At 48.9% G+C, this 14,333-nt stretch overlaps 1 long non-coding RNA gene across 9 annotated transcripts in view; it reads right to left on the minus strand.

Moving 5' to 3' along the window:
* Positions 1 to 2,902: 2,902 nt before the first annotated feature.
* The window catches only part of LOC132429402 (uncharacterized), a 285,989-nt gene continuing 274,558 nt past the window's right edge, over positions 2,903 to 14,333 (minus strand). For 5 of the 9 annotated variants that reach the window (XR_011246562.1, XR_011246560.1, XR_009520332.1 and 2 more), the window contains 6 exons: positions 14,180 to 14,235; positions 13,298 to 13,431; positions 12,365 to 12,518; positions 9,969 to 10,234; positions 4,144 to 4,318; positions 2,903 to 3,128 (listed from right to left, as the gene is read on the minus strand). This is a non-coding gene — a long non-coding RNA (uncharacterized lncRNA). Of the gene's footprint in view, positions 3,129 to 3,705; positions 3,883 to 4,143; positions 4,319 to 9,243; positions 9,353 to 9,968; positions 10,235 to 11,049; positions 11,301 to 11,396; positions 11,567 to 12,364; positions 12,519 to 13,297; positions 13,432 to 14,179; positions 14,236 to 14,333 lie in introns of all 9 variants that reach the window. The other 4 variants (XR_011246561.1, XR_011246558.1, XR_011246563.1 and 1 more) reach the window with 4 other exon arrangements.

Consider the following 14,333-nt stretch of genomic DNA (forward strand, 5'->3'; position numbering starts at 1 on the left):
CTGTGTTGTATACTTAAAAATTTGTTAAGAGAGTAGGTCTCACATTAAGTGTTGTCACTACATTACACAACCATCAAACGGGACATCAAACAAGGACACCTGCAGAGGTGATGCTATGTCGATTACTCTGAAAACGGTGATGGCCTCACAGGTGTTCACATGTGTCCAAACTCATCAAACTGTATTCATTAACACGTGCAGTTTATTGTGTATCAACTATACATCAATCAAGCCGTTAGACAGAAGAAGGAAGGGACTGTGCTTAGGGAAGGCAGTCTGAGTCTTTGGAGAGAAAGTTTAAAAATTAGCAGCTCTTCCTGAACCTCTGAAACTCAGACACATTTCCTGGATGAAATTTTTCCAAAGCCAAGAACTTTGCTCCCCTTTTTTCGGCTTGGTTGCCAGAGAGTTTAAAAGTCAAACTTATTGCCTAAGTTTTGTGATCTGTTCAAATCAGGTGACTGAAACATCTCCATCTGCTTCTCGGAGAGAGTCCTAGAAGTGTGATGCTCCCCACACGGCATCCCAGGCTCTCAGCCAGCATAAGCCCTTCAGGAAGTGGCGGGAGCACAAATCTTGAATAAAGGGCAAAACATACACTCAAGGAACCGGGAAGATACATTCTCCCGACCCATCTCATCTCCGGAAGAGAATAAGACATGTCCCGCAGCATTCAGATGCAGCTTGGCCGTGAGCGGGCTCAGGGGGAGAGGAGGCCCTGGGACAGGCAGGGTCCCTAAGGAGCAGCCATCCAGACACAGAAACCAGAACGACCAGTTGGCCAATTAGGATTTTTTTTTTTTTTTTTTTTTTGCGGTACGCGGGCCTCTCACTGTTGTGGCCTCTCCCGTTGCGGAGCACAGGCTCCGGACGCGCAGGCTCAGCGGCCATGGCTCACGGGCCCAGCCGCTCCGTGGCATGTGGGATCCTCCCGGGCCGGGGCACGAACCCGCGTCCCCTGCATCGGCAGGCAGACTCTCAACCACTGCACCACCAGGGAAGCCCCCAATTAGGATTTTTGCAGTTGTCTTATTGCTCTGATTTAGGTTTGATTACCTAATGGTTTAGTTGGCAACATGAGAACAGGGTATAAATTTCCAAAGGTCCCAAAGGCTATGCAGCGAGAAGTCAGTTGTTCTCCCAGACTTCCCCTCCAGCTACCGTCCCCCTGCCCCCACTCAGGTAAATGCTGCCACCAGATCCTCTAAAAGGAGACTGTCGGGTCCTCCAACAGGCTTGACAAAGGACCCTGGCCCATCCCAGAGATGGGGTTCAAAAGGCTCCTCTGTAGAAACAACGCTTGACCTGAGAGGTAAAGGACAAACAGGGGTGTGCTAGTGAAAGAAGGAACGGCATGTGCAAAGGCCCTGTGGTCAGAGTGGGCACAGCACTTTGGACAAGATGGCAAGGAGGTAGGGTGGCCCATTCCCGGAGAGTGAGGTGGGGGTGGGCAGGAGCAGTGGGCAGAGGTGGGCAGGAGCAGTGGGCAGAGGTGGGCAGGGCTCCCTAGGCCATCTTAGGATTGAGATCTTTATCCATAGCACTGATTTAAGCCCTGGGGGTTCAGAGGGTATATGTGACAGATCCATTTAACGTTTTGAAAACGTAATCACTGTAGCTCCTGTGTAGAGAAGAGCGAGCACTGATAAGGGTAGAGATTGTACAGGAAGAGACTGTACAGTTAGGAGATTGTACAGGAAACCTTAGCTGCCTTGCCCCACACCTGTTCAGCACCCCCTTTGAATTCAGCCATGGCCACGGCCATGGTGGACTCTCCCAGGTGGGCTTCACCTCAAATGCCGCCTTCCCTGGGGCCTCTCCAGTGACACCGGTGCCAGGGAAGCTGTTGGTGCACATGTAGGAATGATCTGAATGTGCAGGAGAATTTGTGCTTCCAGGAGCAACCCTCAGCCAGTGGAGAATGGGATAAACACTCCTCATGGGCAATCAGGACCCACTCTTCAGGTCCCAGGTTGGGTTTAGGTCCCACGACTGCGACCTCACTTACGCACTCTTATATAGACGTTCCTTCATCTCCCACTCTGCCTGTCCCTCACTGCTGATTCCTGGGATTACTCCTAAATAAGCAATCTGCAAAGAAGTCCTTTTAGGCTCTGCTTTCTCGGGGTATCTCAAGTAAGACGGAGGCATTTGCAGCTGTCTAGGTAAGACAGGATAGGAGCCTGGATTAGGGCGGCAGCTGTGGGAATGGACAGATTGAAAAGATATTTGGAAGGTGAAATCAAGAGTCCAGTGCAGCCACATTCTCCAACACCACTCTCTCTTCTATCCCCTGTGGCATTTGGTCTGGCCAGTCCAGGCTCACAGCTTGTTACCACTGTGGAGTAACAAGTGGTACTTGTTGGAGGAGGTGTTTCACAGCTGTGCAAATGGCCACCACATATGGAGGCAGAACTCAACAGCCCTTGCAAAACGGGTTACAGGACATGAAGAGGGTATTTCCAGGCAGTCCTTAATTGGTTGAATTAAAATGGGGCCTTTGGCAGATATCCCTGGCATGAGCATCTCCTTCAGGCAAGATGGCACAGCCACTGTAGCAGAGACAGAAGTAGCAGTAACAACAGAAGGGCGTGGAGGAGGGGTGAAGGCTGCGTGTCCAATGAAGATGAAGAAATGGGGACTCAGAGAGATGGGTCGTCTTCCCAGGCTCCCCTGAGCAGTGCCTGATAGAGCAGGGAAGCACATCGTGGTCCAAATGGCTCCAAAGACCATGCTTTTAACAACGATCTCCTTTTCAATTTCCCTCTGCTCCAAAGCAGCGGGGGAGCCCGGGCAGAGGCCAGCCATCTCTATTTACGCTGGCTCATTGGACCAGTTGACTGTCAGATTCTGTTACTCAGTAGACGAGGCTCAAGACTTTTTTTTTGCACATAAAGGGTTTATTTTATTTTTATTTATTTATTTATTTATTTTTTTGCGGTACGCGGGCCTCTCACTGTTGCGGCCTCTCCCGTTGCGGAGCACAGGCTCCGGACGCGCAGGCTCGGCGGCCATGGCTCACGGGCCCAGCCGCTCCGTGGCACGTGGGATCTTCCCGGACCGGGGCACGAACCCGTGTTCTCTGCTTCGGCAGGCGGACTCCCAACCACTGCGCCACCAGGGAAGCCCTAAAGGGTTTATTTTAAATGTTTTAAGGATAGGATAGCGTTACATCATAATTACAAATATTATGTACAGAATTAACAGATTTATGTTGTTTATACTTCTAAACGCAGAGAACAGGGAACTGTCTATACATTGTATAAAATCAAATTAAAACTAAAAATGAATTCGAGCTTGAAAGATGAGGTCATATACCTAATTTTAAGATGCGAACATGAAACATATCACACTGTGGTGATAATCATGTCTCAACATATAAATACATCAAACCAACATGTTGTATACCTTAAACTTATATAATATTATATGTCAATTATATCTCAAGTTTTAAAGATCAATTAACTGATTGATTGTTTAATATTTTAAAAAAAGAGGACCTTTGGCGGACGTGGAGAATGGAGCTGCCGCTGAGTGTGGCCTTGGCTGGACGGACTAGAGGCAGCAGTGGGCGCCTCTCATTTATTTATTTCACAAACAACAACTGCCAATTCATTTAATCCTTATAACAACCTCACGATGTAGATTCTGCTATTTCCCCCCTTTTATAGATGAAGAAACCGAGGCAAAATAAAATGACTTAACAACTTTCCTAGGGCGACTCCGTCAGTAAGCAGCAGAGCTGGGGTTTTCACCCAGGAATTCTAAAATCTGTGTCCTCACTCATGGCTCCACGCTGCCCCTCCTTCACCGATTCACCCTACAAACACTGCTGGTCATTTGCTCCATGTCAGGGTTAGTTAGATGCTGTGGGAGTGGAAGCTGGGTGAAATACAAAAATGAATCAAGCATGAATTCAGCCCTCAAGTAATTTATTCTCTCACTGATGTTAAGTGTTTCCATAAATGATGATGAGAAAATGTAGAAAGTGACAAATGTCCAATAAAAGATACTGACAAAATACTATGGGGCTTCGAAAAAGGAGAGCGATTCCAATGTGGAGGATGCAAAGGGATGGGACATCAGTTTGGTTTTGCTGCATAACGAACCGCTCCAAAATTCAGTGACTCAGAGGACACCTACCTGTTGCCTCTCACGATTCTGCAACGGGCCAGTCGGTTCTTCTGTTTGCGGCTGGCTCAGCAGTGCCAGGTGACCTAGGAGGGCCTTGCTCACCCATCTGGGATGGCTGGGATGGAGGGGACCTCTTGTCCTCCAAATGTGGTCCAGCCTCACTCTCCTGGTGGAAAAAAGGTCCCTAGCAGCAAGAGAGAGGAAAAGCCCTGATGCACAAGCACTTTTCCAGCCCCTCCATATGTCATGTCTGCTGATATTCCATTGGCCAAAACAAGCCCAAGGTTCAAGGGGTAGAGAGACCGGCTCCCCTTCTGCTGGGATGTGGCAACAGCGCATTGCGATGAGACATGCTTAGCGGGGTCAGAGGGGAGTGTAGTTTTTTGTTTTTTGTTTTTTGTTTTTTTTCAATCAGGCAGGATCAGAGAAAGCGTTACAGAAAGAATGAGCCTTGAAAAATGGCTGGGGCTGGGGATTGTGGCAGGGTTCCCATATGTGGAGAAAATCCACAGAGTCGAAAGAGCTGAGGGTCTGAGACAGGCTGGGACCCGGCACCCTCTGCTGTGGGGCTTGCACCTGGAAACACGTCTCCTTGAGCAACAGGATACAAAGAAACTTATAAGGGACTAAAAATAACTGCCTGCATGAGCAGCTGGGGTAAATTATGAACAATAAGATACAAAGAGACCAAAAACCCAGCTGCCGCTTCTGAAGAGCCGGGAGCAAAAGCAGGGTACTGCGCATGCCCACTGCCCTCAACACCACCAAAGGGGTGGGCAGACCACCTAAGCTGCCCCTCCAGCCCGACCCCTGGACCTGCCCCTACCCTCACCCCATATAAGGAAGCAGCTCGCCCCCGCACTTAGGAAGCAAACACGGGAACCTGTTACTTGTTTTCTCGCTCCCGCCTGCTGTAGCAGGAGCCCCCAATAAAGCCTTGCCTGAATTTCTTGTCTGGCCTCTGATCAATTTCTATTGATTAAGGAGGCCAAGAACCCTGGTCTGTAATAGGTCCTCAAGGACCAGCAAGTGCTTCATTTGGGCTAGAAGGAAGGTCAGAAAAGTAAGCTGGAGCTGAATCATGGAGGGATGGAGTGATGTCTTTCAGATCTGGGATGGCGGCCAATGGCCTATTAAGAGGTTGATCTCTACTTGCAGGGCACAGCCCCTCTCAGAGAACATGCTCTACCACATGCCTGGCAGCCGTGGCAGCACAATTCTCTTGTTCCTGGAGCCCAAGGAGCAAGCAAAGGACCTGGGGCAGCCAGTCTACAGGCTGCCAAAGCTCTATGATGGCCGGAAAAGGTGAGTTGGGGGACTGAGGCATCAGTGGCCGAGGTCAAATGAAGGGCACATTGAGGTTGAGTCAAAGCTGGGGCATCCAAAGCTGGGTTCAAATTGCCACGTGGGAGCTAAGGGTGAGGAAGCCAGCTGGTAGAGACAGGAGACAGAGTTTTATGAAGATAAAAACTGACACAACGAGGGAAGACTAGTCCCTGGAGTAGCCTCGGGTCTTGATGACCTTCCCATCCACGTATAGGTTTACAAGTAATTCTCTTTCTCTGCGTCATGATTCTGTCTCTGCATCAGGTGATGATGGGTGGTCTGTGTTGCGTCACACGATGGGTGGTCCTCTCCTTGCATCCCTGTTTAGAACACTGGTTGGAATAAAATTTTGAAACAAGGCAGGGCAACCGGGATAGAAGCGTGTCTTGGTCAGGTTGCAAAGCAGGGCGGATATTCAGGACTGGAGTTGTTCTTAAAAGGAGCTACTGTTTCTCTACCTCTCCCAGCAACTAGACGTACCAGAAGTGAAAACTGACGCCATGATATTTTCAGAAAGATTCTTTGATTAGGTAAAGTCTTGAAAGGCTCAAGAATGTTAGTTTGTAGTCTTTATTTCTTTAGTTTTTATTTCTTTCAAAAAATTGATCAGTTCTCACTCTAAAGAAGCTAGAAGCCATTCCACTCTGCCTTATTCCTTTTGGAATTTACTGAGTACATCTCAGCAGTGGCACGGAAAATATATTTCCTTGGAAACCAGAAGTCCCACAATAGTCCTCACCCTTCAGAGCCCCATGGGGTAGAGAAATCCCCATTATACTTGAAATCCGATTATTCTGCTTTTATGTCACCTCCTTTGCTATAAATGAGGGCCAGTGCAGCTGCCAGAGCACAGAGTGACACAGATACAATGTGATGTGTCAACCACTCATGTTTCTCTTTTATGAGATCAACTTTTTATAACTCTGCAGTCAGTCCACTAACAGACTATAAAACTTGGCTTATTGGAAACAGATACATCAACCATGAGACATCACTTGTCAGAGACTGATCCAGCCTCTTCTGGACACGAGTCGGTCCTTAGAGAGAAAGCCATTAGGAACGGGAGCCTGAGTTGCATCTCAAGCTGTGTAGGCACCTGTCTGGGTCACATAAATATTGCTCCTTGTGAAAAACAGCCATGCTGAGTCCCACCATAAAGTGCGTGACATTCATGGGTTAGCATCACGGCCTGACTGCTCATGAATCTTATTCCAGGAGAATTCAGAGTCCCTGAATCCAGCCAAATGTTACTGTCAAAAGCCTTTTCTAATCTATTTGTGGCAACAGAAATGTCTCCTCTTTTGAGAACCCAGAATGCTGGCAGCAAGGGCCAGCTCCCACTTCAAAGGGAGAGTTCAAAGCAGACGCCTCTTTGGACTTGAGCACCAGTGGGAGGAGTCAGTCTCCTACGCCTGGTCTTCACGCACGTTCCACTCTACCCCGTCTCTGTCTTACCTTCACTGCAGGCTCAGAAACCACTGCTGTCCCCAGATGGGTCTCCTTATGCACAGAGGGGACTCTGAGGTCCGCCGATAGAAAGGGTTTGGAAAGTCTCCCTGGTGCCATGGCTTTTTTCCCTTTTGGGGTGTGTCTCAGTTTGGGGCATGACTTTCTTCCCTCAGCATCCAGGGGCTCAGCTGCAGATGAGAAGCAGCACAGTGAAGTGTCCTGATGCAGGCATCACTGGAAAACATGTCTCCATGGAAACCCCAGGGTTACCTCACCCAACAGCATTCAGCTGTGACTGACCACAGACGCATTGTTTTTTCAATATAGAGGAAGTATCAGCTCTGTCTACAGAGCCAAGAGGGTTTCGCATTTTTTTTTTTTTTTGGTTTGTTTTTGAAGTTATATCCTCCTCTTCGGAGTTTTTGGGATAACGTCACATGTTTGGGGAGCATTTTGTGTATAGACAGCATTCTCCCCCGTGCCTCTGCACACAAAGATATCATTCCTATGAAAATAAGAGGGATTCTTCTAGGGAGACATGTCATTATTCATCTCTGCTCTAGTCATTGCCTGTTGCCAAAGAGTTGTTTTAATGTTCTGAATCCAGAACGCCTGTTTTCTCACAGCCTCAGCAGGATCTGGCTCACTCAGCACTCGGTGGGGTTTGTTCATGGGAAACCCAGGAGCTGGGGGTGGGAGTGGGAGTGACTGCTGTCACGGTGACCTTTCACACCTCCACCCCCAGACGGGAATCCTTAACTCAGGGCACACATGTGGTCCGCACTCCTCCACTCTGTCAGCCTGCTGGGGATCGGCATCATGCGGAATGATGCCTTCTGTCCCTCTGGGCTCCCCAAAGAGCGAACTTAATTGTTGGGAAACATTGGAGAAAAGAGATGTCATTCCTCTACCTCATTGGTTCTCACCATGGGGGAGAGGCGGGATTTCGTCCCCTGGGAACAATGGGGCAAGGTCGGGAAACCTTTTTGGTTGTGTGACTGGGAGAGGGGTGCCAGAGGCATCTAGTGGGTAGGGGCAGGGACGCTGCTGAACATCCTACGATGCATAGGACACCCTTCCCCCAACAGTAAACGATCCAGCCTGAAATGTCACTGTGCTGAGGCTGAGGAACCCTGGAGCTCCAGCAAGGTGTGGCTTCAGGGCAGTTCAGGTCTGTTACTAGCCATGGGAGGACAAGCTATGGACCAGTTACTAACTGTATGAATAAATGCATCCAATGCACTCACTAGGGCACTCCAGTACGCAGAGGACTTTCTTGTGACTGGAGTTTGCAGTGTATGTGAGTCCTTCCTGGAAAGCCTTTTCTTCTCTGAATTATGTTCTCAGTCTATGTTGTCTCCCACTGCCTCTCTATTGGTTAAAATTCCTTTCTGCACAATTCATATGAACACAAATCCTTCCTTTAAGGTCTAACCAATTATAGAAAAGTAGATCCTTCACTTAATTACTTCCAATCTCTCTCTCTCTCTCTGGAAATCTTAGGACAGGTGGAAACAGGGCAATGGATGAAGCCCCTCTCATGGCCACGTCTAAGATCTATTGTTAATGCTTAATAGGCATTTCTTTGTTATCACTCGTTTTCTAGTCATATGTCCTAGAATTATTACCTAAGATGTGATTTGTATGCTGAATCATATGGCCAACGTTTTTGTGTGTTCCTCAAAAATGGGATTAGGAGGAAGCATGAGAGATCAGTTCCTGGGATCCACCGGCATCTAAGCCAGCAAGAGATACAGAACCGGACAAGTGCTCAGAGTATCGCTCCCGTCTCCACCTCCGGCTTTCTCACCAGGACCACTTTCGTTCCAAAGCACGAGTGGCTAAGTCATATCAAGGCCAGTTAGGTCAAGATTACAAATATCTAGGCCCTCTGAATGTCACACCCACTTGCTCACCGCCATCGGGAGGATAATGTCAGGCCAAGGGAAGAAGCTTGCTCCATGGGCTCTCAAGACAGAGTGGACTGGGCCGAGGTTTAGGGCTCCAGGCCACCAAGATGGCGGTCCTCTGGGAAGCACCACTGATTGGAGAGGATGATCTAGAGGGGTCCACAGTCCTTCTGCTCCAGCTACTCAGACTTGTCACATTTAAGAAAATGTTCAAACGTTTGTTCCCTACATCTGTGTCCATACATTTGTGAGAACAAACGTATGGACACCAAGGGGGGGAAAGTAGGGGGTAGGTGGTGGTGGTGGGATGAACTGGGAGATTGGGATGGACATATATACACTAATATGTATAAAATGCATAACTAATAAGAACCTGCTGTATAAAAAATAAAATTTAGGAAGTTAAAAAAAAAAAAGAAATTACCCAGTCCATTAAAAACTAACCACCCTGTACCCTGGGGCCTCTTGACTTCTGAGATGGCCCACACTCTGGCTGTAGAGTGTGTTTCTCTCTAAATAAATCCACTTCTTACCTAAAAAAAAAAAAAAAAAAAAGTGCTCAAGGTGTTAAAGCAGAGAAAGCATTTTAGAAGCCGATACAGATACGAGAGCGAGCTGGACACATGCACGGAAGAAAGTGGTCTCAAGAAGCCACAGCAGCTGAGCCTCACCTCGCAGTGCAAATCTTTTTTACAAGATCATATTAGTGGACTGCAACTGCATGCTCAGACCACCTCTGGGGCTGAGGTGTGGATGTAGCCCAGCAAGGCCTCCCATCTGTACAAGCTCTAGGACTCAGCACGGCCACACCTGAGATGGGGGGCGTTGCCCACTGAGGTTCAGGGCAGAGTCTGGGCCTGACAGGCACACCCTCGAGTTCTCACTTCCCAAGATAGAAATCGATTGGTTTATCGCATAACTTGAGCAGAATTTGTTCCTTGCTCCAACGATGACCCAGGCAGCAGGTCTCACTCAACACCCCCCTACCCCACTCTCCCAACCCGCCTTTTCTCCCCCTGCCCGGCCTCCATAGCCACTTCCTGTAGCAAGAACCTCCTGGGCCCTGTCATCTGGGGGTGGGGCAGGACCTGGGTGCTTAAACCAAGGTCTGGTTTAAGGTCTTCACCACTCAAGCTCCTCACTCCTCACCTGAACTGCCGTTACCCCCAGAGGATGCTCTGCAGCCTGGTCTGGAAGGACAGAGCCCCTTGTAACAGAGGGAGAACTTCTTGTATTTTCCTTGCAGAGCCTGTCATCAGCTTTGCTGCACACGGCCCTGGAGGAGCTGAGCTGGCCCTTGTTTAAGGAAAGCCAGCAAATCCACGCAGATGTTTTTCTGAGAGCTGTTCCGACCAGGGCTCAGGGATTTCGCCCTGCCTGGTATCACATAGCACGCGGGAGGATGGGACTTCTCACTGTGGAGCAGGAAGTATATTACAAGAAATCAAAATGTAAGTGGGTTCTTTTTGATTAGGCCATGTTTTTCTCTTCTGTTTTTCTTTACATAACCTTATCACTCAGCTCCTTTATTTTTCCCCTCTAACCTCCTTGGCTCTCATGCCCACTCTGGTCTGCAGGACAAACTCAACCCACCAGGCGCTCTGGGTGGCACGGTTTCTAGCTCCACTTCAACCTCATCAGAGGCTCACTAAGGCTTTAATCACCTCATTTTCTTATCTGACACAGAAATCCTACTCCACCTAGTTTTTCAGAGCCCAGGAGACCTCTGACTTACAACCCAAGAGGCCAGAGAGAAGGATGCTTTGTCCAGAGCGCAGCCTGATTCCTGCTCCCAGGACGGTCAGCATCGCCTCCCTCCTGCTGCCTGCCCCTCTCAGTTGCCCACATCCCCGGCCAGAACCTGCTCTGCACACAAGCATCTTATATGCTTTAAGGGGTGAAACAGACTCCCCACACCTCATATTTCTTTAACAGTGTACAAGGCATTTCATTTCATAATTTGGGATGAAACAGTCAATGCAAATCCCCTGCGAGAGGGATGGGAACCGAATTCAAGGTTTGGCACCAATGGTCTCGTCTCAGCTCAAAGCAGAGGTTTGTTTGTGTTTGTTTGCAAGCCTGCTTGGGTTTAGCTCTGGGCTTCTGTTTAAGAGGGTTGAGGGCAGTGGGACAAGAGAACAGCAAAGAAGCACTGGTTCCTAAAAAGGAAAGGCCGATGGGAGACAAGTCCCGTCTCCTTCACAGCTTTGATTAGGTCTCCTCTGCTAACCCTCCCATCCGCAGGCATCTCCTCGTCCACCTCTGCATCAGCCCGACCTGCGCTGATGCCAACACGGGCTCTTTCGCCCTGTCTGCCTCACAACCAGCCTCTATCCATTCGTTAGTTTCCCACGAAGTGCTTTCCCCAGAAATTGAGAAATGAGCCTGTGTCCCAGAAGACAACGGTTTTGCTTCTTCATAACCAAGAAATCTTGAACGGATCAGAAGTAGAAGGAAAACACGGCAAAGGAGGGAAGAGCCCTGGTGGGGGAGGAAATGAAAGGCAGGGTGAGACCCTGTCGAAAACTCAAAGTAGCTAAACCGTGCTAAATGAGCTCTAATAACGCGGCAGTGCACCTTTGGGCCGGTCCTGGGCCTGCTTGTCGACTCACGCATTGTTCCTCACACCCCATCTGCTCCGTCTCTCAGGGGCCGACCCTGCGGGCTGTGTTTCTCAAACTGCTGTAGCAGCAGGGTTCCGCTGAGTTAAGCCATGGAGGCCGCCAGCCGGAGACAGGGCGGCAGGGCTGGGGAGAGGAAGGTGGGGAATCTCCTCTGCCTTCTCTGCCTCGTACAATTTGTATGTCAGTATTTCTTACTGTTGGCCCCAAAACAAAACAAATCCACTCTACAGGGAGCTCAGGCTTTTATGACCCACATCTTATAGGAGGGATGGAGAGACCTCCAGTGAGAGCCTGGTCTCTGTCCTCACATCTTCCCCAAACACTGACTGGAGAGGAGGGCGCTGCCCAACTGTTCTCACCTGCCTCCTTTCTTTGGGGGTTTTTGGCGGGAAGGTGACTGAAGGTCCTGAAGGTGGTGAAATCAACCTTCAGTTCCACCTGGCATCAAGGCCACATTATGTGGGCTGCTTTGGTTCCCAATCAAATGCCGTGAGTGACCTCCGGCTTCCTGCTTTATAAAATCTAACATTTGGATGCCTCTGCTTCTTCCTGTGATGCCGCTAGACCTGCGTGTAGACATTCACCCTATTATAAAATGTGTCCTGCTTGTACGAGTCTACCAGCTAGTCTGTACTCATTAATCCACTCATAACAAATAGGTCATTTTATCACTCCCTAAAGAAAAACGTGATGCTTTCCAAATTTGCTGCCCTGTTAAACGCTATTCAGAAACCAAACAGCTGAGTGCCTCTCATTATGGTGATTAGCTCCCGGGGCCTGGACTCTAGTCTGGATGTTGTAGTAAATTGGAGAGAGAAATCTCAAGTCCGAGCTCCCCCACGTTAAACTCTCAACCCAACCTTTTATTTTATTTGACTTTCAAGCTCTGAAGTAGTTTTGTACGCTAAACAGCTGACTCACTGTACGTGATGCCAAGGATGATTTTTCAGAGCAGGGGTCCTGGGGAGGAGGAAGGAGGAAGTCTGAGAATGCAGAATCCCATCCCGTCCGTCCCATCATCTCGGCATCTCTGGTCCCATCGCGGCTGACAGTTGTTCAAGGAGCAGATTGTAACCTAGGGAGGCAGATTTGGGAACAGGTACAATGTCACTCCAACCCTCCAACTGCCTCTCCCAGCCTTCGATCTTTCCTGCAAACAGTGGCGTGGACAGTGAGACAAGAAGAAAGCTAGAAGAGTGGGTTAGGTCAAGGGTCTTTCAGAAAGGAGATTATTCCTAAACCAGCTTTCCTCTCTAGTGGCCTCTCTCCCCTCCCCATCACTACCAAGGTGCTAAACAGTGCAACCACCCGAGGAGCCCTCACAGCACCCACTCTTCCCCCAGCTCTGCACCCTGACCCCCACCACCTGCTGGAATTGCTCTGTCACAGGTCACCTCCCACTGTCCGGTAATTAAATTCAGGGACATGTCTGCCTTCACCTCCCAGATGCAACTGCAGGATTGGACCATGCTGTGTGTCTCCCTCCTTCCTCTCTCCATTCTCTGCTCTCTTCCTCCATCCCTGGGCAAATGCCATCAGAGTCGACTGCAAATGCCTCTCCTCCTTCCCTACTCCTGTTGGCACTGTGGGGAGCGAGGCATTAGGGAATTTGAGCCAATTGTCCGCATTAGCCTTTTACTAGCTCCCAGTTAGAGTTTTGCTTCGGTTCGCACCCACCTGGGACACACACCTGTGCCACAGTAGAAGTCATACATTGTAACTGCCCTGCTCAAAAATCTCCCACTCTGCTTTGTGCACAGAGTACAATAAACACGACCAAATCTGGCCCCCAAGCCCTCCCCAGCCTCCGTTGCAGCTCTGCCCCCTCACACAACTAGCTCCCGGCTTGCTCACCACATCCTAACGAGCTCATCACTCTCCACCAGCTCCTGCATCCTCTTTCTGTCATCTCTGCTTCAAGTCGTAGGGAGAATCCTGCCTCCAGCGTGAAGCTTGTCCTGAATCCCTTTAACTGAATGTGACTGCTTCTTTTTTAAAAACCCAGAGAAAATTTCCCCCTTAAAATGAGCAATTATATGTTTAAGTTTGCAATGTAAAATAAACATTGTTTAAAAGGAAGGTATAGCTTAAATCCCACTTGACAAGCCCACCCAATCCCAGACCCCTCCTGGCGCATTCACACACACCCGTGGATATAAAATCTGCAGTCGCCAGATGGGGGTTCGGGACCCACTCCTTGTGCTGGCTGCCACTTCTACTGCCGGTACCATCTTTACTTGGTTGGAGACCACTCCTCGGAATGTTGGGGGGTCTGGCTCTCACTTTACTTTGCTTCTCTCTATCAAATGTCTTTTAGAAATTCCTAATAATTTCTTGTTAACCGAAGTCATCTCTTTAATTTGCAGTCCTGTTAGGAATTTTCGTAGTTGGTGATAGTACACCTTTCCTGTCAGTTTTAGGACAGGAAAGAAACGGAGCCACAGGGGTTCAGTTTCCCATCTTGATGGTCTGCGCACCCCTTGTTTTAGTTCAACATTTTGCCTCAAAATATTTGCTGCTCACAGTCCTCTGGGGGGTCTCTGGGCTTTCTATGATACCTAGCTAGAGTGGCTGGCAGGAGCTCAGTAAGTACACACAGTTTCAATAAATGGTAGGAACATTTTTTTTTTCTCGCCCCCGTGACTCAAGATCAACAGCACAATGCTGGGAAGCTCTGATCGCTGCTGGGGACTCATTTCAACATGGATGCATTCTTAGCGCGTCTTCCCTGCTTACCTTTATAACTGGAGGTTTTGGTCTCTTTGATCATAGAACAGACGGCGTTTTATGGGCTGTAAATGGAGACAAAGTTACAGGAATGAAAGGAGTAGCCAAGAAGCATAAGAGGCCTTTTTTTTTTCCTTTTGGCCTTGCCACATGGATTGTGGGA

The sequence above is a fragment of the Delphinus delphis genome, chromosome 8, assembly GCF_949987515.2.
Source record: "Delphinus delphis chromosome 8, mDelDel1.2, whole genome shotgun sequence".
In the NCBI taxonomy this organism is placed as follows: Eukaryota; Metazoa; Chordata; class Mammalia; order Artiodactyla; family Delphinidae; genus Delphinus; species Delphinus delphis.